The sequence below is a fragment of the Scyliorhinus canicula genome, chromosome 8, assembly GCF_902713615.1.
Source record: "Scyliorhinus canicula chromosome 8, sScyCan1.1, whole genome shotgun sequence".
Taxonomy (NCBI): Eukaryota; Metazoa; Chordata; class Chondrichthyes; order Carcharhiniformes; family Scyliorhinidae; genus Scyliorhinus; species Scyliorhinus canicula.
This window is the reverse complement of record NC_052153.1, coordinates 6,196,229-6,222,115: the sequence shown is the minus strand read 5'-3', so window position 1 is coordinate 6,222,115 and position 25,887 is coordinate 6,196,229. Positions and strand designations below refer to the sequence as shown.

At 50.4% G+C, this 25,887-nt stretch overlaps 1 protein-coding gene and 1 non-coding gene across 2 annotated transcripts in view; one reads left to right on the top strand and one right to left on the bottom strand.

Annotated features, from left to right (window-relative positions):
• Positions 1 to 25,887, top strand: part of apba1a (amyloid beta (A4) precursor protein-binding, family A, member 1a) — a 138,017-nt gene that overhangs the window by 19,214 nt on the left and 92,916 nt on the right. The window lies entirely within an intron of this gene.
• Positions 25,599 to 25,712, bottom strand: trnal-caa. The gene is made up of 2 exons: positions 25,675 to 25,712; positions 25,599 to 25,644 (listed from the first exon to the last, which is right to left on the bottom strand). It is a non-coding gene; the product is annotated as a tRNA-Leu (tRNA).

Sequence of the window (25,887 nt, the reverse complement as noted above, 5' to 3'; positions counted from 1 at the left end):
TTTATTCTCTTCATTCAAGGGATTCATTGCCCATTCTCGCTTCCCCTTGAGAAGGTGGCGGGTGAGCTGTCCTCTCGAACTGCTGGAGAGCGTGTGGTGTAGGTCCATCCACAGTGCTGTTAGGGAGGGAGCTCCAGGGTTTTGACCCAGCGACAGTGAAGGAACGGCCGATATACTTCCAAGTCAGGGTGGCGAGTGGTTTGGGACGGGGGGCTTCCAGGTGGTGGGGTTCCCAGGTGTCTGCAGTACCTTGTGATGTACCTACGTGGTAGAGGTTGTGGGTTTGGAAGGTGTTGTTGAAGGAACCTTGGTGAGTTTCTGCAGCGCATCTTGTAGATGGTCCACACGGCTGCCACTGTGCGTTGGTGGTGGAGGGAGTGGGTCCATTGATGCAAATGCCAACGCCTTGGGACCGAACGATATTGTGCTGATTTATGAAGCCATCCGACAACTGGGAAATCTCTTCAGTTGGTGATCTGGTAGAGGGCATCTGGCAAAACAAAATGTGTATTGTACCGCTGTAAATGTATCTCAGCTGCACCAAGTATGTGCCACTTCCTGCCCTGTCTGTCTTTACCGTCAGCTGTCGAGGAAACTACTGACTGCCAAATGACACTTTGCTAATTGAGTTCTGACTTGGTTGCCCATGTTGTTAATTCAATGGGACACTCTGCTATTTTGTTAGTGCATTAACTGATTTAATCTTTGGTCTCTCTCTTTCTCTCTCCTAGCACAGTGTCTGCAGCCTCGGGTAGTATTAGTTCCTGCCGTGTATGGCTTGTGGATTTCACAGCTCTGTACCCCCACTAAGTACGAGACGTCAGGGGCCCTGACAGTCGTCAGGAGCAGATGAGCACAAACCTGTCTCCCTCATCATTAACTCCAACCACATCCGCTTCTGGCGGTCTGTCCTTGTGTGGAATGTGGAACTCACTATCACGGGACTGCTTGAGGTGAATAAGTGCAGACGCATTTGAGAGGAAGCTAGATAAACAGATGGGGGGGGGGGGAGAAGAAAGAGGGAATAGACGGTTGTGACGCTACATTTCGATGAGGAAAGATGTGAGCAGGCCTTCTCTGTGGAACCTAACCACCAGATTGGATGGGTTGGGCCGAATGGTCCGTTTATTCGGGGCTGGTTTAGCTCACTGGGCTAAATCGCTGGCTTTTAAAGCAGGCCAGCAGCGCGGTTCGATTCCCGCACCAGCCTCCCCGGACAGGCGCCGGAATGTGGCGACTAGGGGCTTTTCACAGTAACTTCATTGAAGCCTACTCGTGACAATAAGCGATTTTCATTTTTTTCATATTCTATGTTCATGTTTGTGCTGGTTGTTGCTTTAAGGGCAACACAGCAGAATAAGGGTCACCTGACCTGGGGGACCAATAGGGGACTCGGAGTAGCGAATCCCCCAGGGGGTGGAGCCCTCTTGGGTAGGAGACATTTTGGGAGCTAGCGACAGCCACGAGGCTGCTGTATTTATTTATATATATATATATATATTACAAAGAGCCTTGCTGTACAATGTTTATTAATGAAGTCTGTGAAAATGCGCCTTTGTATCTGTTGACGGGGATAAATTATGATATTGCCTCTGGCCTGACGCCTCGGGAGTATCCTACTTTAATGGACGTCTGAAAAAAAGAAATATTCACCAGAATGCCCCCTCTTTGGGCGGATAGACCCATTTGAGGTATTGCCAGACCCTGGGTAATGTGGAGTCAGAAAAGATGGATAGTTATAAAATGGGTGAGCAATGGAGAGAACACGGCAAGATCCCCAGGGCCAAACCTTTGTGGATTCTGAAAGAAACATAGAAAAACAATCCTGTAAGATTGGCCATGCGGAGCTGGAAGAGCTGCAGCTTCAAATTTTAAGAGAAGGAATTTGGGATAAAAGGCAAAGAATTGCTGCAGTTTAAAAATAAAGTTCAAAAGCTTTAAAAGAAACAGCTCAGAACACTCTAACTGCACTGATAGAATACATCTGCAAAGGGAAGCGAACTGTATTCAAGCAACTACAGCCTGTGTGGGGGGAAAAGTATTTCTGCACAGTCTTAAAGTGGTCATACATTTAAAGAGGTAATACATTTAAAGTGGCAATGCACTTAAAGCAGCAACTACAAGTGGGAACAAGCGATTACAGACAGGAAAATGAGTGAAGACCCCAGAGAGAGGGCAACTGTCAAAAATGGTCGATAAGGCAATGAAGACCTCAAAGAGGAGGCATGGAGGACCTCAAAAAGGAGTCAAGGGAAGGCCTTAAGGAGCAGGCAACAAAATAATTGCACAGAATAAGTCGACGCTTTGTCGGAAACAGACATGACAAAGAGTGAAGCCAAAAAAGCTGAGGTTAAGACAAGTAGAGGAGGTAAAAGCATTGAAATTGACAGTGTGAATCAGCAATTCAGACAGAGAAAGAAGCTGAGATTACGAACCCAGAACAAAACTACTGAGATGGTCACACAAATAGAAAAGCACAAGACCCAAGATGATCAAGTGGTCGATGAAAAAGATGCTGAATTGAAATGTTGGAACGATTAGAAAGTCTATCACACTGTTGCTATGGTTATTAACAAACCACAAGCAGCGAGTGTGTTTCTTGTATTGACCAAATGACCACGCAGCCAGTATGTTAGTTCAAAAGACAGTTTATTATTAAACACAAGACTTATCTCTATGTGCAATGATACACGCGGCTACGTATTAAACAACATCTGTCAACTAAGATGACCTTTACTTAACTTCTGGGTGACCGGCTATGTGTGGGTAGATAAGGCCTTCATCTGAATCCCCACGTGTGTCGGCTGGAAATCGTCAGGTTCACCTCGGCTGCGGCTCGTCTCTCTCGGGTAGCGATTGTGGGTCTTGAACTTGGCTGGTCGTTATGCTGTAGTTGGTGTGGACACAGTCCGATCCCAAAAGAGACCGATCCCTAGTTGCGCAGTGCCTCTTATCCTTCTCCTTTTTTGTGCCCTTTTGGGCGGGGTTAACTCAGGATCCAATGGATCGATAGGGTTTCGATCACCCTAATCGATTCTGGCCAATTAGGGGTGGGTGCATTGATGGCTGGGCGGGTCCTAGTCGTTATTGTTCCAAGTGCGTAGGCCTTTCCAAATAAGGGGGAGCAGCGCCGGGGTGTCTGCCACTGTTGCTTTCCCTGATTCGAGTCTATTGTCCAGGGGAAATCGGTGATTGACCTTCAACAGGTGCAAGTTTCAGTTCGGTCTGGTTTTCCTTTGCACAATACACAGGGGCTATATACGGTCTGTGTTCCAACTTGACCACATTTCCCATTATCCTTTGCGGGCGGCCATTTTAGATGGCCACAGCACAACCCGAGAACCAGAAACAGACCACGACTATTCCTTCGCAGGTGACAGACCAGGATTGTGAAAGAACTGTCAAGACGCGCAAGACTTTGTCGTATTGTGCCTGCATGCATGTGCGGTGCTTGACGGAGCAAGGGTCATGGTGAGATTGGAGAATGGTGCTGCCAATAGCGTGAGGTATATAGTTACATGGTCAGAGAACAGCCTAGGACAGAACACTGTAAGCAGCAAGTCTGCATGGAACCGCTTCATGAAAGACCATATTTGGAACTGTACACATTTAAGGCCTACAAGTAAAAGTGTTTATGTTTAAACACACAAGCCTCAAGATCTTATTAATGAACCATCACCATCAAAAAGACCATAATATGTACATAATACCACACGGTATCATAAAATGAAATTTCGGCAGAGGATCAAGTTCGATACCGGAATTATTGTCACTTAGGCCAGACCCCTGTCGTATCAAATACACATGGAGGGATGGATTGTTCAGAAACACGTGGATCACTTGAGGAACAGAGAGACGCTCCAGCCGTCAGTGTTTCCATCTGAAATGTTTCCGAACCCGTAAGCACCTGATCGGCCTCTCATCAACATAACTGGTGTCTCCGCAGAAGCAAATAGCGATGATTTACCTGTGTCAGAAAAGGGACCCGAGATTGCAGTTCCTGTTAACTTCAATCCTGTGGAAGCATCTCAGAAAGCAGAATTACACCGCTCTACACGGAACAGGAAAACCCCAAAGACCCTAACGATAATTGGCCAACGTTGTGTGTGGCGTGTGTGTGTGTAATGTTTGGTTAGAATTTAAGACTGCGTAACCTAATTATTGAAGATTGTATGAAGGAGTTAAAAGGGGGAAAACGTGGTGATTATCCCTTTAAGGGCAGCACAGCAGAATAAGGGTCACCTGGCCTGGGGGGAACCAATGGGGGGACTCGAGTAGGGAATCACCCCAGTGGGTGGAGCTCTCTTAGGCAAGAGGACATGAAGGGAGCTGGCTGTAGCCATGTGGCTGCTGTACAATTCTTATTAATAAAACCTTTGTGGGTTTGCTAATGGAGTCTTCACAATGCTTTATTCTCGAGCAGAGAAGATATGGTTCCAGGCTGTTGTTCAACAGGATTGTGCCACGTCCATACAGTGGCTCCAGTCCAAGTCAATCCCACTGCTGTGTAGTTTTTTGTCATGTTTGCGTCTGTATGATATAGAGCCTTTTTGTTATTGTATCGTGTGAAGGTTTTGCTTCACAATCTGAAATTCACTTGCTGACTCAGGATTTGTTCCCCCAGCAGTGATTTCAGGAATTTGTTTTTTCATCGCTAACACTTTGTTGTGTTTGCCTTTACACTTTCAGCCTTTAACCATCGGTCCATTTTTCACTGCTACGTCTCGGCAGACGTGGTTCCAATGCGGAGAATTAGACTAGCAGTAAAATCCCCAAACAGCCTTCCCCCGTCCCCACCCAAACAGACATGAATAGACCATAAGACATAGAAGCAGAATTAGGCCACTTAGCCCATCGAGTCTGCTCCGCCATTCAATCATGGCTGATATTTTTCTCATTCCCATTCTCCTGCCTTCTCACCCTAACCCCTGACCCCCTTATTGGCCTATCTATCTCTGTCTTAAAGACACTCAGTGATTTGGCCTCCACAGCCTTCTGCGGCGAAGAGTTCCACAGATTTACCTCCCTCTGGCTGAAGAAATTCCTCCTCATCTCTGTTTTAAAGGATCGTCCCTTTAGTCAGATTGTGTTCACTGGTTCCAGTTTTTCCAACAAGTGGAAACATCCTCTCCACGTCCACTCTATCCAGACCCCGCAGTATCCTGTAAGTTTCAATAAGATCCCCTCTCATCCTTCTAAACTCCAACGAGTACAGACCCAGAGTCCTCAACCGTTCCTCATACGACAAGTTCTTAATTCCAGGGATCATTCTTGTGAACCTCCTCTGGACCCTTCCCAAGGCCAACACATCCTCCCTTAGATACGGGGCCCAAAACTGCTCACAATACTCCAAATGGGGTCTGACCGGAGCTTTATCCAGCCTCAGAAGTACATCCCTGGTCTTGTATTCTAGTCCTCTCAACATGAATGTTAACGTTGCATTTGCCCTCTTAACTGCTGACTGAACCTGCACGTTAAACTTAAGTGAATCGTGAACAAGGGCTCCCCAAGTACCTTTGTGCTTCTGGTTTCCTAAGTGATGCATTATCAATTCCAACGAGACGAGAGTAGAGAGTAATCGAGGGTTTATTAAGCAGAGATCTGTGACCTCCTGCAGCTACTACCAGAAATGAGAGTAGCTCGGTGTGCACACACATTTATACTCCGCCTACTGGGTGGAGCCAGCAGGCAGGGATCTACCCCTGCACCTGTAGTACAGAAGCCTTACCGTATTACCTCTAATAGCAACTATTATACAAACGGTGATGATGACCACAGGAAGCATTTCCGCATTGCCCCGGCTGCTGATACAGGGCCCTACACTTCAGGCCGCAGGTCCGTGCATGCGCGCATTGGCCACCTGCGGCGCCGGCCCCGCGTGACATGGCAGACCCACACAGCGGGCCGGCACCGAAGAAGTAGTTCCCCCCCAGATCGCGCGTGCCCGTCGATCGGTGGCTCCTGATCACAGGCCTGGCCGTCGTGGAGGCCCCCCCCCCCCCCCCCCAGGTGACGATCCCCCCCCCCACCAGGACAGCCACAGCAGCCGCGATGCCGAGCACCCGCTGGGTGGATCCATACGTGAACTACGCTGGCGGGAACTCGCCCGCGGAGAATTGCTGCAGGGGGCCTGTTTCAGCAGCCCCCAACCCGGCACCGCGTCGACCGCGCGGTCCGAGGTCCCATTCTCCGCCCCCCCACGCCGGGCGCGATCGCGGAGAATCCCGGCCCATGTCTCTGTAATGCCGATCATTCTCGTTTATTTCTATTTGTGCTAGCAACTCCTCAATCTTGTCACAAACCTCCTTTGTATCATTGCCAGCTTGAACCTTCCACCCTGCCCTTCCCCTGACCACACAACGCAAATCAGGGTGAAACTAAGGTTCGAGGGCAAGACGATCTGGGATTGCAGATGTACTGTTTCGATATTTTGATCATCGCTGCTTATTTCCTGTTGCTGTGCTCGTCCCACTTTATTGGGACCAACAGAGGTCGCCCCCCCTTTTAGGGTGCATTGGACATGGGCAACGCTCTCCTCTGGCTTCAGGCCCCACTGCGGAGCCTTGGGCACCAACTCCAGGCTGGCACTAAGCACCGGGGGAGTTCCACACTGCCAGAGGTGCTGTCGGTCTGAGGGGACGTTTAACTGTGGCTCCGTCTGCCATCATAAGGTGGGCACCAGGGAACCCATGGTACCATTTCGGAGAAGACCAGGGCAGGTAACCCCCCCCCCCCCCCCCCCCCCCCCCCCCAGCCCGCCAACCTGGCCAAAATCGATCCTTCAGCCAACATCGCTAAAAAGATTATCCGGTAATTATCTCACTTCTGTCAGTGGAAGCTTGTTCTGCACAAACCGACTGCTTCATTTCCTACAGTGAAGGGCGTGGAATGCCCGGCCTGCAACAGTAGTGGACTCGCTAACATTAAGGGCATTCAAATGGTCATTGGATAGACATATGGATGATAAGGGAATAGTGCAGATGAACTTTAGATTGGTTTCACAGGTCGGCACAACATCGAGGGCCCAAGGGCCTGTACTGCGCTGTAACGTTCTATGTTCTATGACTACACTTTGAACTGGCTGTAAAGTGTTTTGGGGTGTTGTGAGGCGTTATGTAAATGCAGCTCGCTTTGTGAAACTGGGAAGGGGGAGAGCAGTGTTTATTTCGAGTACCCATTCATTTTTTCCAATTAAGGGGCAATTTAACGCGGCCAATCCACCTACCCGGCACATCTTTGGGTTGTGGGGGCGAGACCCACGCAGACACGGGGAGAATGTGCAAACTCCACACGGACAGTGACCCAGAACCGTGATCGAACCCGGATCCTTGGCGCCATGAGGCAGCAGTGCTAACTGCCGTGCTACCAGGGGGGGAGCAGTGCGAGTGAGATCTGACCTTGTGCTCGTTGGAGGGCTGAAGCAGTGAGCACCAACTGCACAGGATAGCGATGCATTGACGAGCGTGCTGTTGTGTGAGCTGAATTTCAATCCGCGTTTTGTTGTGCACTACATCCTGTAAATGCGAACCGGCTAGGTCAGCACTTGTCCTGACAAACGCTTCGGTGCAAAGACTGTAAAAATGTAAAAGTGCTGAATCTGCTCGGTTTAGTTTACGTAGCCCAGAGTAATCCAGCCTGCTTCCATTTTTCAGAAGGTTTCATTTATATAGCATCTCGTCACATCCTCGAGATGTTTAGTAACGAAGAGTAATAGTAAAGGATTTGTTTGCTTTACTTTGACACCAACTAATGGGGGGGAGGGGCGTGCAGTGAGGGTGGCGGACATCACGCCAGCCGTCAGTCAGCTGTCACTGATTTGTTTGTGCCAATTGTCATAGATTTACATAGAATTTACAGTGCAGCAGGAGGCCATTCGGCCCATCAAGTCTGCACCGACCCTTGGAAAGAGCCCCCTACTTAAGCCCACACCTCCACCCTATTCCCGTAACCCAGTCACCCCACGTAACCTTTTTGGACACTTAAGGACAATTTATCATGGCCAGTGCACATCTTTGGACTGTGGGAGGAAACCGGAGCACCCGGATGAAACCCACGCCGACACGGGGAGAACGTGCAGACTCCACACAGACAGTGACCCAAGCCGGGGATCGAGCCCGGGTCCCTGGCGCCGTGAAGCAACAGTGCTAACCACTATGCTACCGTGCAGCCCATATTTTTTACAGGTAAAGTCACCATAGTCACCTCAGGCGAGGGGCAAGGTTGAGAAGGCGGGGCCTACATGAATCTCCTCAGCCGGTACGGGCAATCGAACCTGCGCTGCTGGCCCCACTCGGCATCACGGACCAGCTGTCCAGCCAAGTGAGCTAAACCGGTCCCCGGTTGTGTGAGAGGGAACCCGTTCCCAGGGGACTGCCGACCCCCGATTTGAAAATTATCGAGGGGTTCGGTGTCGTTGACGGGAGACGAACCGTCTCCACTCGCAGGGCTGTGCGGACCGACCAGGGGGCCGGCTGTCGGGTGAGATCACCGCGAATAAATCCAGTTTAGAATTCAGGTGAGAGTGCGGAACCCGCTCCTGCAGCAAGCGATTTGAGGTGAATGGTGTAGAGGCAGGTAAGAGGAGGCTGGTTAAACATGTGTGGGAGAGAGAGATAGGAGGAAATAGAGATAGGAGAAGGTGCACATGGAGCGTTTGGAAACTTTCTCTCAAATCCTTCTTATTTCGAACCAAAATGTGTCCTGGCCGACTTCTATATTTTTCCGAGTGGACACAATGGTGAATATTGTATTTCTCACAGGTCGCAGGAATAATATTTGGGCGATGATTCCCTTCCATATGTAAAGGGCGGGGCCCGTTGATTCTATCCCTTATTGCTGGACCCGCGCTTATTGTCCGTCACTGGTCGCTTGGTGCACCCGCTGTGTTATTGGAAGCACCATCAGCCGGGAGAGGCATTAAACTGAGGCCCCGCCTGCCTTTGCCTGCCTTTGTGTTGACGAATGCAATGTGTCCCATGGCACTGTTTGAGAAACTGCGTGAGGGTTTCCCCCGGGGTTCTGCCAACATTGATCCCTCAACCATCTCCGCAAAAAAAACAGACTGACGGCTGCTGTTTGTTGGAGTTGGCTGTTTGCACGTTTGCGGCAGTGTCTGGCTACCCGAGAACAATGTTGATGCATCACACGCAACTCATTGGCCTGGGCAGTGATCAGAAACATCTCGAGGAGGTGCTAGGTAATGAAACCAGGCCGAAACATTCCGGGCTACCTAAATTGATCAACAACAACTTGCATTATATGGCGCCTTCAATGTCGTAAAATATTCCCACAGTGCTTTGCAGGAGCATAATCACAGAACACAGCACATACAGTGCAGAAGGAGGCCATTCGGCCCATCAAGTCTGCACCGACCCACTTTTCACAGTAACTTCATTGAAGCCTACTTGTGACAATAAGCGATTTTAATTTCATTTAATTAAGCCCTCGCTTCCACCCTATCCCCGTAACCCAATAACCCCTCCTAACCTTTTTGGTCACTAAGGGCAATTTAGCATGGCCAATCCACCTAACCTGCACGTCTCTGGAGGAAACCGGAGCACCGGGTGGAAACCCACGCAGACACGGGGAGAACGTGCAGACTCCGCACAGACAGTGACCCAAGCTGGGAATCGAACCTTGGACCCTGGCGCTGTGAAGCCTCAGTGCTAGCCACTGTGCTACCGTGTTGCCCACTATTATTTTAAAAAGTGCATCAGAATGATATTGGGTGAGGCGGCGAAAAGCTGGGTCAAAGGAGCACTCATTGAATTTCTAATGAATCATCATCGTCATAGAATCCCTACAGTGCACAAGGAGGCCATTTGGCCCATCGAGTCCACACCGACCCTCCGAAAAGCACCCCTTCTCGGCCCTCTTTCCCCCCCCAACCGTTGAACACTAAGGGGTAATTTTGCATGGGCAATTCACATCGTCAGACTGTGGGAGGAAACCGGAACACCCGGATAAAACCCACGGGGGGAACGTGCAAACTCCGCTCAGCCAGTCACCAGAGGTCGGAATCGTACCCGGGGTCCCTGGCGCTGTGAGGCAGAACTGCTAACCTCGGCGCTGCCCCAGAGCTTCTGAAAGGGTGAGGGAGAGGTGGAGAGGTTTAAGGAGGGAATTCCAGAACTAGGGGCCCAGACTGCTGGTGGTACAGACACCAGTGGTGAAGCAAATAGAGGGGCGCGCAAAAGGCCAGGACTGGAGGAGTGCAGATATCGAATGGAGTTGTGGGACTGCGGGAGATTGCCGAGATAGAGGGCGGCCAAGGTATTTGAAAACCACAATGAGAATTGTAAAATTGAAAGTTGCAGGACTGGGTGCCCATGTAAGCCAGCGATCACAGGGAGGGTGGCTAAATGGATCTCGGTGCGACTTTGGAAGTTTAACGTTTGATGTGGATGAGAAATATCAGAACTAAATACCCAAATTGGAATATACCTATGCTGAAGGCAGCTGCTATTTGACTTGATGGTAGATTGAAAAGAAGATTGAATACATGCCTTTAATGTGGTTGTTTGAAGTTTTTGTGCCCTTAATGATTTCTGTATTTTTTTCATTCTTGTTGATGTTCTATGAAGTAAACAAGCCTCAAAATAAAATTCTGCTTCAGTAATTCAGCAGCAGGTATTTTTCCACCCTGAGATTTCCTCAGAACTCTGCTCCCTCAGACAGTGCGACGCTCCCTCAGTGCCGCGTCTCAGACAGTGCGACACTCCCTCAGTGTGGCCCCCTCTGACAGTGCGACACTCCCTCAGTGTGGCCCCCTCAGACAGTGCGACGCTCCCTCAGTACTGACCCTCTGTCAGTGCAGCGCTCCCTCAGTACTGACCCTCTGTCAGTGCAGCGCTCCCTCAGTACTGACCCCCTGACAGTGCGGTGCTCCCTCAGTACTGACCCTCTGTCAGTGCAGCACTCCCTCAGTACTGACCCTCTGACAGTGCAGCACTCCCTCAGTACTGACCCTCTGTCAGTGCAGCACTCCCTCAGTACTGACCCTCTGACAGTGCGGCACTCCCTCAGCACTGACCCTCTGACAGTGCGGCACTCCCTCAGTGCTGCCCCCTCAGACAGTGCGACGCTCCCTCAGTGCTGCCCCCTCAGACAGTGCGCCGCTCCCTCAGTGCTGTGTCTCAGACAGTGCGCCGCTCCCTCAGTGCTGCCCCCTCAGACAGTGCGGCACTCCCTCAGTGCGGCACTCCCTCAGTGCGGCACTCCCTCAGTGCGGCACTCCCTCAGTGCTGTGTCTCAGACAGTGCGCCGCTCCCTCAGTGCTGTGTCTCTGACAGTGCAGCACTCCCTCAGTACTGACCCTCTGACAGTGCGGCACTCCCTCAGTGCGGCACTCCCTCAGTGCGGCACTCCCTCAGTGCGGCACGACCTCAGTGCGGCACGACCTCAGTGCGGCACTCCCTCAGTGCGGCACTCCCTCAGTGCTGTGTCTCAGACAGTGCGGCACTCCCTCAGTGCCGTGTCTCAGACAGTGCGGCACTCCCTTAGTGCGGCACTCCCTCAGTGCGGCACTCCCTCAGTGCTGTGTCTCAGACAGTGCGGCACTCCCTCAGTGCGGCACTCCCTCAGTGCGGCACTCCCTCAGTGCTGTGTCTCAGACAGTGCGGCACTCCCTCAGTGCCGTGTCTCAGACAGTGCGGCACTCCCTCAGTGCTGTGTCTCAGACAATGCGATGCTCCCTCAGTGCTGCCCCCTCAGACAGTGCGGCTCTCCCTCAGTGCTGCCCCCTCTGACAGTGCGGCACTCCCTCAGTGCGGCACTCCCTCAGTGCGGCACTCCCTCAGACAGTGCGACGCTCCCTCAGTGCGGCACTCCCTCAGTGCTGTGTCTCAGACAATGCGATGCTCCCTCAGTGCTGCCCCTCAGACAGTGCGGCACTCCCTCAGTGCGGCACTCCCTCAGTGCGACGCTCCCTCAGTGCTGTGTCTCAGACAGTGTGGCACTCCCTCAGTGCTGTGTCTCAGACAGTGCGGTGCTCCCTCAGTGCGGCACTCCCTCAGTGCTGCCCCCTCAGTCTGTGCGGCACTCCCTCAGTGCGGCGCTCCCTCAGTGCGGCGCTCCCTCAGTGCGGCGCTCCCTCAGTGCGGCGCTCCCTCAGTGCGGCGCTCCCTCAGTGCGGCGCTCCCTCAGTGCGGCGCTCCCTCAGTGCGGCACTCCCTCAGTGCTGCCCCCTTAGTCTGTGCGGCACTCCCTCAGTGCTGACCCTCTGACAATGCGGCACTCCCTCAGTGCTGCCCCTCAGACAGTGCGGCACTCCCTCAGTGCTGTGTCTCAGACAGTGCGGCTCTCCCTCAGTGCGGCACTCCCTCAGTGCTGTGTCTCAGACAGTGCGGCACTCCCTCAGTGCTGTGTCTCAGACAGTGCGACGCTCCCTCAGTGCGGCACTCCCTCAGTGCGGCACTCCCTCAGTGCTGTGTCTCAGACAGTGCGGCACTCCCTCAGTGCTGTGTCTCAGACAGTGCGGCGTTCCCTCAGTGCTGTATCTCAGACAGTGCGGCGTTCCCTCAGTGCTGTGTCTCAGACAGTGCGGCGTTCCCTCAGTGCAGCCCCCTCAGGCAATGTGACGCTCCCTCAGTACTGACCCTCTGACAGTGCGGCACTCCCTCAGCACTGACCCTCTGACAGTGCAGCACTCCCTCAGTACTGACCCTCTGACAGTGCAGCACTCCCTCAGTACTGACCCTCTGACAGTGCGGCACTCCCTCAGTGTAACTATATTATTTTGATTTGCATGTGCCATGAATTTCTGATAAACTAGTCGGAATAATAAAAGTTTTTTAATAGACTGAAAACAAACTGACTGAATCAAACAATGTTTAGTGATGTGGCAAAACTTTAACAGAATCATATGTTTTATTTTAAATGGTAGTAATTGAGGAATGCTGCACCTTAATGGTTAAATATTGACAGGCTCAATAATGTTGTACTTTGGATCTACTCAGTGCTTTCAGTTCCAACATGAACTGTAGAATACTTTGAGAAGATGCAACTGTGTAAGGTATTTTGGATTTTAATTTGTGGAGCGGTGCTGTACTGTCCGTGGGATTTCATTAGAACACAAAAAAATTCATAGCGTAGAATGAGGTACCATCGAAGGAGGCCAGTCAGCCTCCCCCCCCCCCCCCCATCGCCTCACACGTTTTTCCCCTTCACGTATTCATCCAACTCCCTTCTGAAAGTCACTAATGAATATGCTTCCACCGCCCCTTCCGGCGGTGTGTGTTCCAAATGATCACAACACGCTTTGCCAGAACCCATTCTCCTCGTTTCCCTGTGGCTGTTCTGTTAACAATGTTAACGCACACTGTCTCCTCTGCGTATTAACTCCCCATCAGCGGAAACAGCTGAGTAAGCGACATTGGGAGACCTGAACTACCTCCATATCGAAATGATGACGTTTTCATGCGTTGGTGTAAATATCCAGCACCTTGTAGAAGAATAGACTTCTGTTCAATTCGTCCTCGAGACATTTATCTTCTCTCCCTAATCGTACTTACGGAAGGCAGTGGGATTGTCACTGGACTTATTAATCCATAGACCCAGGGTAATGCGCTGGGGATCTGGGTTCAAATGTCACCAGGGCAGATAGCGAAATTTGAATTCGATAGAAATCTGGATTTAAAAGTCTAATGATGACCGTGAAACCATTGCCGATTATCCCATCCGGTTCACTAATGTCCCTTTCGGGAAAGAAATCTGCCGTCCTTACCCGGTCTGGCCTACACGTGGCTCCAAACCCCCGTGACGAACAGCTTCTCAAACACGGTCACAAACACCCCCCACCTTTCTTCAAACCCCCCCTGCTGAGCCCCTTAACTCATACTTTAGCTTCACAAACCGCAGGAAGTCGTACAGGTCACCCAGCCATGCTGCTGCCCCCGGTGGCGATGCCGACCGCCACTCCGGCAAAATTCATCGCCGTGCAATCAGAGAGGTGAAGGCCACGACATCGGCCTCCTCCTCTCCATGAGCGCCGGCTTCTCTGAAACCCCAAATATCGCCACCAAAGGGTCCGGGTCCACTCCCTCCTCCACTATCCTGGCCAAGACCGCGAACACTCCCGCCCAGAACCTTAACAATTTTTCGCAACCCCAAAACATTAAAAAATTTACAGTACCCAATTTTTTTTTTCCAATTAAGGGGCAATATAGTGTGACCCTTCCACCTACCCTGCACATCGTTGGGTTGTGGGGGTGTAACCCACGCAAACACGGGGAGAATGTGCAAACTCCACACGGACGGTGACCCAGGGCCGGGATTTGAACCCGGGTCCTCAGTGTTGCAGTCCCAGTGCTAACCACTGCACCACATGCCGCCCCTCAGCCCCAAAACATGCGCCCATGATTCGCTGGCCCCCGCCCACACCTCTCACACTCATCTGCTACCCCCTGAAAAAACCCACTCATTCTCTCCCGAGTCATATGCACCCTGTGCACCACCTTAAACTGTATCAGACTCATCCTTGCACAAGAGGAGGTCCCGTTTACCCGACACAGTGCCTCACCCATATTCCCCAATTGATCTCCCCTCCTAACTCCCCTTCCCATTTCTCCTTGATCATGTGGTTGACTCTTAATTGCCCCTCTGAAGTGGCTGAGGCAACCACTTCGTTAAAGGGCGCAAATACTGGACCGGCCAGTGATTTCCACTGACAAATACTAATACTTGCATTGGGAGCACTTCCAGAGAAGGTTCACCTGGCTTATCCCTGGGATGAATGATTTTCGAATGAAGAAAGGTTGAGCAGGTTAGCCCCACATCGAAGACTCTTGAGGGGGTTTGACAGGGTAGATGCAATTTCCTCTGGTGGGAGAGTTTTCCAAAATCAGACCGAGACGGGGAGGAATGTCGTCTCTCAGCGGGATTATCTGTGGAATTTTCTTCCTGGGGGATGGGTATTTGATTGACAGGGGTCAAAGGTTTTGGACGACAGGCGGGGCAAGTGGAGTTGGGACCACAATCCGGTCCGCCATGTCCTCACTGAATGGCAGAGCGGGGCTCGCGTGGCCTATTCCTCCTTTTTGTCAAAGTCTTGCAGAAGGCTGTGATGTAGAAGGCTGGGAGGTGGTCCAGGAAAACCCGCAGTGCTGTTAGGGCGGGGAGTTCCAGGATTTTGACCCAGCGACAATGAAGGAACGGCCGATATATTTCCAAGTCAGGATGGTGTGTGGCTTGGAGGGGAACTTGGTGGGGTTCCCAGGTATCTGCTGCTCTTGTTCTTCTAGGTGGCAGAGGCCGCGGGTTTGGAAGGAGCCGTAAAAGGAGCCTTGGTGAGTTGCTGCAGTGCATCTTGTAGATGGTACACACGTCTGCCGCTGTGCATCGCTGGTGGAGGGGGTGAATATTGAAGGTGGTGGCTGAGGTGCGGTGACTGTGATAATAATTTCCACCTTTTCCTCACTCATTGATATCAAAGTGGCAGATAGATGAACCACATAACGGCAACATTATGCATTTAAATATAAAATTGGCCAAACAAAGTGAGGATTACAGAGTAAATGCCAGCAGCTAATTTAAACCTGGGCCCAGGCTCGTAGCACATTGAACAGGATTCTGCACGCTGCCAGTACACTGTGCCATGATTCATTGTGAATGAGATTAATTCCTGTGATTAATCTGAAGGGAAATTATGTGGTACTGTATCCAGAAAGCACATTAATAAAAAAGAGATGGTGACTAAAAATAACAGCAAGTGTGTCAAAGAGTTTTCAAGGCCGCAGTCCAGTGTTGGAGCCGTTCTCTGGTGACAATATCGGTTCGTTTACCATCACTTTGAACGACCTTGTGCCTAAAGCACAGAAGCAGGTCATTCAGCTGAAATAGTCTGTGCCAGTCGCTCTGCACCACACAAACGCCCCTCACCCCCACCCAGCCATTACCTTTCACTTCATCCTGTAAACATATCCTCTTATTCCTTTCAATAATAATTCCTTTATTGTCACAAGTAGGCTTACATTTACACTGCAATGAAGTTACTGTGAAAAGCCCCTAGTCGCCACATTCCGGTGCCTGTTTGGGTACACTGAGGGAGAATTCAGAATGTCCAATTCACCTAACAAGCACGTCTTTCGGGACTTCTGGGAGGAAACCGGAGCACCCAGAGGAAGCCCACGCAGACACGGGGAGGATGTGCAGACTCCGCACAGACAGTGACCCAAGCCGGGAATCGAACCTGGGACCCTGGAGCTAACCACTGTGCTGCCCATCTCACTCATTCAAAACATGCCAGTTTGGCCCAGCTGGTTCATGCCAGTTTCTATTTTCCATGTGGAGGCTTGCCCTGTGATGATAGGTACACTATCATCTGTATCTAATATGAGTGGACCATCATCAGCTCAGTGGGCTGGACAGCTGGTTTTTGATGCAGAACAAGGCCAGCAACGCGGGTTCAATTCCCGTACCAGCTGAGAATTCGGAATTCTCCCTCTGTGTACCCGAACAGGTGTTGGAATATGCCGACGAAGGGATTTTCACAATAACTTCATTGCAGTGATAATGTAAGCCAACTTGTGACATTAATAAAGATTATTATTATTATCTGTATGTGTATTATAAGTTATATGGTTTACTGTTGTAGTTCTAGCATCCGACCAGCAGGTGGTGCGAGTGTGCAGGCCCATGACCCGGGAGCACCATGTGTTCCAGGACAAGGTGTTAGTTAGGAGTTGATAGCAGTCGCATATTAGAGTAGCTCTGTAGTATCTTGATGTAAGTTAGTGTTAGACCATTATTTCCAGCTGAATTAATCTTGGACATTATAGTCATCCTTTAGAGTAGTGCTAGTAATACAGAGTTTTGTTTTGAAACAAAGTCTAATGTTCTTTGTTAACACGACCACATCAAGATTCAACATCAGTATAATCAAAGAACATGACACCCCCCCCCCACCCGACTTCATAGATACATGGAAGATAGGAGCAGGCGGAGGCCTTTTGGCCCTTCGAGCCTGCTCCGCCATTTCTCACAATCATGGCTGATTGTCCAACTCAATAGCATGGTCCTGCTTTCTCCCCAATATGCCTCGTTGGCATATCCATCTATTCCTTTCGCCCTTGTGTGTTTATCCAACTTCCCCTTGAGTGTGTCGACCCCATTGACCTCAGCCCCTGCCTGTGGGAGTGGATTCTGCATTCCCCCCGCTCTCTGGATGAAGAGGTTTGCCCCGAATCCCCGATTGGATTTCTCGGCGACTATCTTGCGTTGATGGTCCCCTTGTTCGGGCCTCCCCCCAAAATTGGATCTCATCCCTTCGAACCCCTTCATGATCTTAAAGACCTGGAGCTAGGTGAGTGCGCGAGGGGTAACGGAGTTGAAGGAAACCCTTCCAACGAGATGATGCATTTCTACCTTCTGTGGCAGGATCATTTGGATCCGAAACGTGAACTCTGCTTCTCTGTCCACAGACGCGGCCGGACCTGCCGGGTTTACCCAGCATTTCCTGCTTTAAATTCCGATTTCCAGCATCCGCAGTATTTTACTTTTTATTTGAAAGTTCTGGGTAGAGATGCATCGCGTCAGAACCTGCAACACGACATAACTCCAATCTTGACGGTTAGGTAGGAGGATATTTTCAGATGGAGCGTGGGCAGATAGTTTTGCTATCGAGGTACTCTGGAAATCTTAGCAATGAATCCACGGAAATGAAAACAATTAGTGTTTTCTTTTTATCTCTCGACATCGTTGGATCCTCCCACATCCCTCCCGGTGAGGCATCTTCACTCCTGCAGTTCTTTTGCTTTGAACGCAGCTGGACTGCCTTTCAACCCTTACACCCCAGCCGTCTCCAAATGTAATCACCGTGCAGAACTAAACCCCTTTGGGCAAAACCAGAAAAGATAATTAATGCTCTCTGATCTAGACCCAGTGCTGTACTTTTCAAGATTCTGCCTTTCTTGATTAGCCTGTTGTTTTGGCTCTGATATTTCAGTGAGAGAAGGGAGCGCATTGTTCTGAAGTTTGCATGTCTCTTTTTTTTGTCAAACGGGCTAATTGGCAAACGATGACATTTTGTGGAAGACAGTTTATCAACAGCAGGGGTAGCACTTCAACGTACTCTGCATTGCGTTGTTAATACGTATTGGCTCTTATCGAGTTGCTGATTATTTTAGGACCAGTATGTCTTACAGGATCAAATAAACAATCAAAGCTGGAACAGCGCACACTGTGGTGGGATTTTGCACCTTTGCAGTGGACCGCTGACCTTGTAAGATTCAGTGACATCACTTGACAGGTGTAATTGGAATATACCCTCTCCCCCTGTTCATGGTATGGTCATCAGGCTTAACTGTGGTGTAGGTGCTGAGCATTAATCGCTGGTTCATCGGGCGCGATCCGATGGCCACAGTGCGCCGGAAAAGCACCACGCTGCGGCGCAGCTTGGTCGATAAAAGTCGGGAGACCCTGCATCCCGGGATCTACCCAGCATCCCAGGATCTACCCAGCTCGCAACGCCTCGCGAGATCCAACGCAATTTCTCAAGACGTTGCGTGTATATCCTGCCCATTGTGGATGGGATCACTTTGTGGCAATTCTGCATATTTGGGCGAGACAGCTAGTCTCACTCTAATGTGCAGGTTCCCGAGGTACCTGAGGCTTTGGGATTCATCCCCTTCGCCGCGTAGACCTCGGGCGAGCGACATTCCAAGGTCCAGGACTACGTGCTGAGGGACGCACTCAAGCTTGGGGCAGCTGCCGCCAAGGCGCAATGGGGAAAGGCCACTGTGTAAGGTCTGACCAGCAAATGTACACCGAGGGGTTGGTAACAGTGTAAAACCCCTCGGTCCGGGTCTTCAATACCACAATGTATGAAAGAAACAAAGCAATGTAAATAGTTAAGAAAGAACTGTAACTTATAGTAGGATACGTGTGTAACATTATCCCAATTGAATTGAAGAAAGACAAATGAATGTAACTCAGATGGAAATGTACAGTCAAGACAATTTGAAATGTTCTGTAAAGTTTATGATAAATTTTACGAATTTTTTAACGAAAAAACTGGTCCTCACAAATGGGGAACAGACAGAACGGCATTCAGGGGGGAAGGGGGGGGAGGCGACACTGCTGGTGCCACCTTGGAAGTGGCACCCTAGCAGTGCAATATGGGTGTCAGCCTGGCACTGCCAAGGTGCCCATTTGGCATTGTGAGCTGGCAGGGGCACTGCCAGGGTGCCAAGTTGGCACTGCCAAGGTGCTCATTTTTGTGCACGAGGGATTGGGCTTGGGGGTGCCCTGTGTGGGTATTGGGGGTAGTGCCAAGTTGGCACTGCCAAGGTGCTCATTTTTGTGCACGAGGGATTGGGCTTGGGGGTGCCCTGTGTGGGTGAATGGGGGCCAGGGACCCTCCCATAGTGCGTTGGGTCTGGGTGGGGAGGTCGTGGATCGCTTTGGGGCCTCGGAGATCATTCTGGTCATCATGTAGGCCAGACCAGGTGAGGGTGGCAGATTTCCTTCCCTGAAGGACATCTGTGGTTTTTACGACAATCCAGATTTTCTTATTTGAATTCAAATTTCACCACGGGTCCGAGGAGCATGACTCTGGGACTCCTGATTACTATTCCAGCGACAATACCACTACACCACTGCCTCCCCTTGGTGTTTATGCTTCACACAATCGTCCCCCTGCCCCTTTTGATCTCCCCCTATCAGCACCGCCTTCCATTCCCATATCCCTCATGTGTTTATCCACCTTCTTCCTAAATCCATCTGCAGCGTTCACCTCAACCACTCCCTCCCGGTGAGACTGAATTTCACATTCTCACCACCCTCTGGGCGAAGAGGTTTCTCTTGAATTCCCGAATGGATTTATTAGCCACTGTTTTGCCTTGATGATTCCGAGCTTTGGTCTGAAAAGGGTGGAGAAATTACAGTTAACAATCTGAATGGCTCTGCAAAGCGAACCTGGATTACAAATAAAGGTGGGTTTTTAAAAGTATTATTGCCAGGGAAAATAACCTGTACTGGTGGTTTAAGCAATGTATCCAACACGTCAAGCCTCACTCGGAATGTAAATCATCTTCATTGTCTGCCTTCTGAATGTGCCCTTCACACTAAAATAAACACTCCAGAGAAATGGAAGCAGCTTGAGGGTTTGATTGGATTGTTTCAGAATGATATTTTCAGCCTGCCAGGTTTTGTAACGGTTGATAAATGGGTTTACTTTCTCCAATGAAGTCACGTCAGTACAAGGATAATTAGAATCATAGAATCTTATAGCACAGGAGGAGGCCGTTCAGCCCCTCGTGCCTCTGCCAGCTCTTTGAAGGAGCTTTCCAATTTCGCCCCACTCCCCTATGCTTTTGACGCGCAATCAATAACTACTGAAACGAGGATGTAGCCCGAATTGAAGGCTTTAATCAACAAGATGCTTCCCCAGCCGCTCGAGTACAGAAAAGGCAGGCTGCTGGGAAACACGGGCTCTTATCACAGAATTACAGAATTTACAGTGCAGAAGGAGGCCATTCGGCCCATCGAGTCTGCACCGGCTCTTGGAAAGAGCACCCTACCCAAGGTCAACACCTCCACCCTATCCCCATAACCCAGTAACCCCACCCAACACTAAGGACAATTTTGGACGCTAAGGGGCAATTTATCATGGCCAATCCACCTAACCTGCACATCTTTGTGACTGTGGGAGGAAACCGGAGCACCCGGAGGAAACCCACGCACACACGGGGAGGATGTGCAGACTCCGCACAGACAGTGACCCAAGCCGGGAATCGAATCTGGGACCCTGGAGCTGTGAAGCATTTGTGCTATCCACAATGCTACCGTGCTGCCCTTGTACTCTGCCTCATTGGGCGGAGCTACCTTACGCTCTGACCAATGAAATACAAACCATTGGGGCAATGAGCAGCGAGCCTTCTCCACCAATGGTGGCTCAGCACTCCCAGGTGCCGTAGTGCCTCCAGTACCACAGCTTTCCTCATAACTCTGCAAATTGATCCACCTCGGTGCATATTCAGGGGCCTTCTGAACGTTCCTATGGATTCTGATTCCACCACCTTTACGGGTCGGGTGTTCCTGATCTTAACAACCCTCTGGGTGAAGGTGGTGTAGTGGTAACATCAACTGGACTAATAATCCAGAGGCCCAGCCTCATGCTGTCGGGGCGTGGGAATAATCCAGAGGCCCAGTCTCATGCTGTCGGGGCGTGGGAATAATCCAGAGGCCCAGCCTCATGCTGTCGGGGCGTGGGAATAATCCAGAGGCCCAGCCTCATGCTGTCGGGGCGTGGGAATAATCCAGAGGCCCAGTCTCATTCTGTCGGGGCGTGGGAATAATCCAGAGGCCCAGTCTCATTCTGTCGGGGCGTGGGAATAATCCAGAGGCACAGTCTCATTCTGTCGGGGCGTGGGTGGGGGTTCAAATTCAAACTCTACCGTGGAAGGGGGTACAATTTCAATTCCGTTAAATCTGGAATTGAAAGCTAGCCTCAGTAACGGCGAGCCTGAAACTATCATTGACTGTCGTAAAAACCCACCTGGTTCACTAATGGTCCTTCAGGGAAAGAAATCTGCCGTCCTTACCCGGTCTGGCCTACACGTGACTCCAGATCCACAGCAACGTGGTTGACTCGTAACTGCCCCTCTCAAACGGCCGAGCGAGCCACTCCGTTGTACAGAGTTGGACAATAAATGCTGACCGTGCCAGTGGAGCCCGTCCTGCGAATGAATAAGGTGATGTTCAAAACTAACGTGTGTTTTTCATGTACCCACGGTTTTCCTCCTTGGGTTTTCACTTCCAGGAGTGTCCGAGAGTTTGACCCTCGATTCCTGGAGACTCCAGCGAGCCCCAAGGTTCCTTCCGCTCGCCCAAATAGAGTTCAAAAACATTAGACGGTGCAGGAGAGGATCCGCGAGATGAGTTGAGCCAGATTGTCAATATTGCCGCCTTTTGTTGAGGGAGTGTCTTGGGACGGCGGCTTTGTGTTAAAGAAAAGGTTTTCGCTCTTTTAGCTACCTAAAAAGTCACTATTCCCCTCTAAGGGGCGGCATAGTGGTTAGCACTGCTGCCTCACAGCGCCAGGGTCCCGGGTTCGATTCCGACCTCGGGTACTATCTGTGCGAAGTCTGCACGTTCTCTCCGTGTCTGCGTGGGTTTCCTCCGGGTGCTCCGGTTTCCTCCCACAGTCCAAAGATGTGCAGGTTAGGTGGATTTGCCATGATAAATTGCTCCTTAGTGTCCAAAGATGCGGCAGTTAGGTGGGGTGATGGGGATAGGGCAGGGGAGCGAGCCTGTGACAGAGGGCCGGGACAGACCTGTTGGCCCGAATGGCCTCCTTCTGCACTGTCGGGATTCTATTCTTCTAAGGCAGAGTTGTGGCCTGAAAATGTTTTCATTTTGGCTATCGAAGTATCACCATAAACTCTCTGGAGGTTGCGAAAAGCGCTATATAAATGTTGATATTTCTCTTGTTACTACTCCCTGGGTTAGTGCACAGTCAATTCCCGTACCACTTGACCCAGAGTCACAACACAGATGAAATGAGATTTTATATTAATACCCGTGGCTTTGGTTGAGGTATATTGATGACAGTCACCAGGTTTGTAAATTTAAACACAAGTAAACTTATTATTAACAGTAAGTATAATTAAATAGGCCAAAAATACAACTGGAACAATCACTGTCTGATTCCCAACCCCCACCCTTTCTAACTACTCCCACTCTCTATGTATACACGCGCGCACACGCACACAAGAAATAGTAATAAAATAAAAGGATAAAGGATCTTTGATTCGGGGGGATGCCTTCCAGTTAGTTTCTCTCTGAGTTAGGCCTTCGGTTGGGTTCTTCCTTTTCCTTCAGCTTGTAATAATCTTCACTGCAGACTCACAGAGTGACAGCAGGTAACTGGCAGCAGAGAGAGGGGGAAAACGCAGCTCCTCTTCCTTCCAGGTACAGAGGCTTCTGCCTGGTTCTCTTGGAAAGCATCAGGTAGGAACCGATCAGTGGCTGTTGTCAGGCAGAACACTGTCCCTGGCCAACTCGCCGGTTGCCAGTTCGCTAATTGAACCGACTTCCTCCAAAACCGGTTTCCAAGATTCACTCAGTGCCGATGAGTCTGGTTTCTCCTCTCCAGAATACAAAGCCTAGGAACACACTGTCCTGGCAAGCAATCTTCTGCTGAAAGGCACATTGTGATTATGGATCCGCAGACCAAAAATAATAAAAGAAATGGGATCAGAGGAAATAAACAGGGAAGGGCTCTTACACTTTCAAAAGTTGTTGGATGTTGTTTCCATCACTTTTTTTTGGAGAAGTCTGCAGCCCCTCAAAACTTGGCCCTTTGAGCATCCTAGATTTTAATCACTCCGCTACATCTGGAGGTCCTAAGTGCTGTAATCCTTGCCGCAAACCCCTCTGCCTTGCTTACCTCCCTTAAGATGCTGATTCAAACCTAACCCGTTGACAACTGCCCTAATGCCTTCTTGATGTGACCATCAATTCACAAGACACGTGGTTGGAAGTGAACAGTGGTTTTAATAGTCTTACAACAGAGCCTGCCTGCGACGTGATGAACTGGTTAGTGGGAGGAGCCATGGGCGGAGCCAAGGGTGGAGCCCAGTACAAACTCCTCATCTCCCCCTATGGGCAGAGCCGCGCAACTGCTCGTATACCGAGCTAACATGAATACAGCACATCGTATAACAACAGTGTGAATTACGCGGACTGTGATTCACCACACTTCTAACGTGGACTTGGCGCAGATATTGTTTGATAATCACTCCTGGAATGTGTCACTGCATCAAGGGCACCGTATCAATGCAGGCTGGTGTTTATCCAGCCTTTCCCTGGTCGCATTCACACAAGTCTTGTGACTCAGACTGGACAATAATTGGCTTGTGAAATTAATGTTTAGCCTGGGAGAATATGGGTTGCTGGGAATGGAGGCCGGAGGATTGGGAAAGAATCTGGACTGCTCGGGAACCCAGGCCCAAGGAGCGAAAGCTGCATTTGGAGCTTTATAGTCATCCTTTTAGGAAATTGCTGGAACAGTGTCCCAGGAGTGTCTGTTAGTAAAAATTTGTTTTTGCTCTTTTTGAGTAGCAACACTGTTGTCCTGTAGCTTGTTATTCAGTAATCTGTCAGCACTTCCATCGTGTCTTTATAAAGACGTGCGGTGTCGTTTCCCAGTCTCAGGTCAGACTTCCCTACAACCTCAAAAATCTTGTCTAACCCATTCAGTTTCACTCACTCTTTCTAATCTTCCAATGCTTTCAGCACGGAACTGAACCAGCATGCATAATATGTAAAGTGGATATCCTCGCTGATCCACATTGGCTGCAGGTCCAGCAATGCCTTCATTTTAACATTCTTGTCCATGGCTTTCCATTTACTCCAGGGCACTCGCCCGTCCTTACTTCTGTCATCTCCCCCAAGTGTGTAACCCTCTTGGGATTTCTGTACTCCTCCAATTCTGGCCTCTTGCGATCACAAGGCGGTGGTGGGTGCAGACGGTGGCATCCCATGGCAACACCACCGGTTGATGGACCTGGATTTGGTAGTAAGCTTTGCCAAGACGTGACCGCCAGCTCTGAGAGCAGTGGCGTCAACGTTGGCCTACACGAGAAAGACATTGACAACTGGACGGCAATAATGCCCCTCCCATCACAACAGGGCAACAGGACGCGAGGATGTTGACCTCTTCCCCTACTTCAGAATCAACATCTCCAGGGCTTTGATGTCGAGATCAATATCCACGCAAGAATCGACAAAGCAGCATTGATCGACCAGCATCTCCATGCGATCTGGACAGACAACACCATCAACACGACCATGAAACGGTGACTCTACAAGCCCATAGTAACACCGACCACATTTTATGCCAGCGACACATGGAAGAGAAAAACAAAGATGCCACGTAAGTTGGACGTCCATCACTAGCGTCTCGTAGGTAAGATCCTGGGGATTACATGAAGTGACCAATGAGGAGATACTGCAGAGGACTGGTCAGGTGGGACATCGTGATGGAGAGATGGCTGAAGCTGGGTGGACGTGTATTTTGCCCCCTGGACGTGCGGCCCATCAGAGTGGCAGTAGAATGGACGCCACCAGACGGAAAAAAGGTGGCAGGGCCAGCCAAAGAGGACCCAGCGAAGGCACCACCTGGGCTGGAGTGAAAGAAATTGTGGTGGTTTCGGGTGATGGCAACATCTTGCTGCTCGTTGTCCCTCACCCGGATGGGAAGAACTGAGTCTAAGTCGCCATTAATGGCCGTGCCTTCAGCTGGCTGGTTCCTACCCTCTGGAATTCCCGTCCTCCCTCAGACTCTCCACTTCTCTCTTCCTTCAAAACACTCCTTAAACCTGACCTCTTTAACCCAGAATGTGGCCCTTATCTGCCTCATTGCCAGATTTTGTCTGATCACATCCTTGTGAAGCGCCTTGGGGCATTTGAAAATGAAAAGCTCTTATTGTCACGAGTAGGCTTCAAACTAAGTTACTGTGAAAAGCCCCTAGTCGCCACATTCCGGCGCCTGTTCGGGGAGGCTGTTACAGGAACCGAACCGTGCTGCTGGCTTGCCTTGGTCTGCTTTCAAAGCCAGCGATTTAGCTCAGTGAGCTAAACAGCCCCTAAAAAATATGTGTCAGAAGTGGGATTCGAACCCACGCCTCCAGTTGGAGACCAGAATACCCAGCTTATCGCTGAAGGACTTTACTCCTTGAGTCTGGCGCCTTAGACCACTCGGCCATCCTGACACCTGAAAATCGCTTTATTGTCACGAGTAGGCTTCAATGAAGTTACTGTGAAAAGCCCCTAGTCACCACATTCCGGTGCCTGTTCGGGGAGGCTGTTACGGGAACCGTGCTGCTGGCCTGCCTTGGTCTGCTTTCAAAGCCAGCGATTTAGCCCAGTGTGCTAAACAGCCCCTAC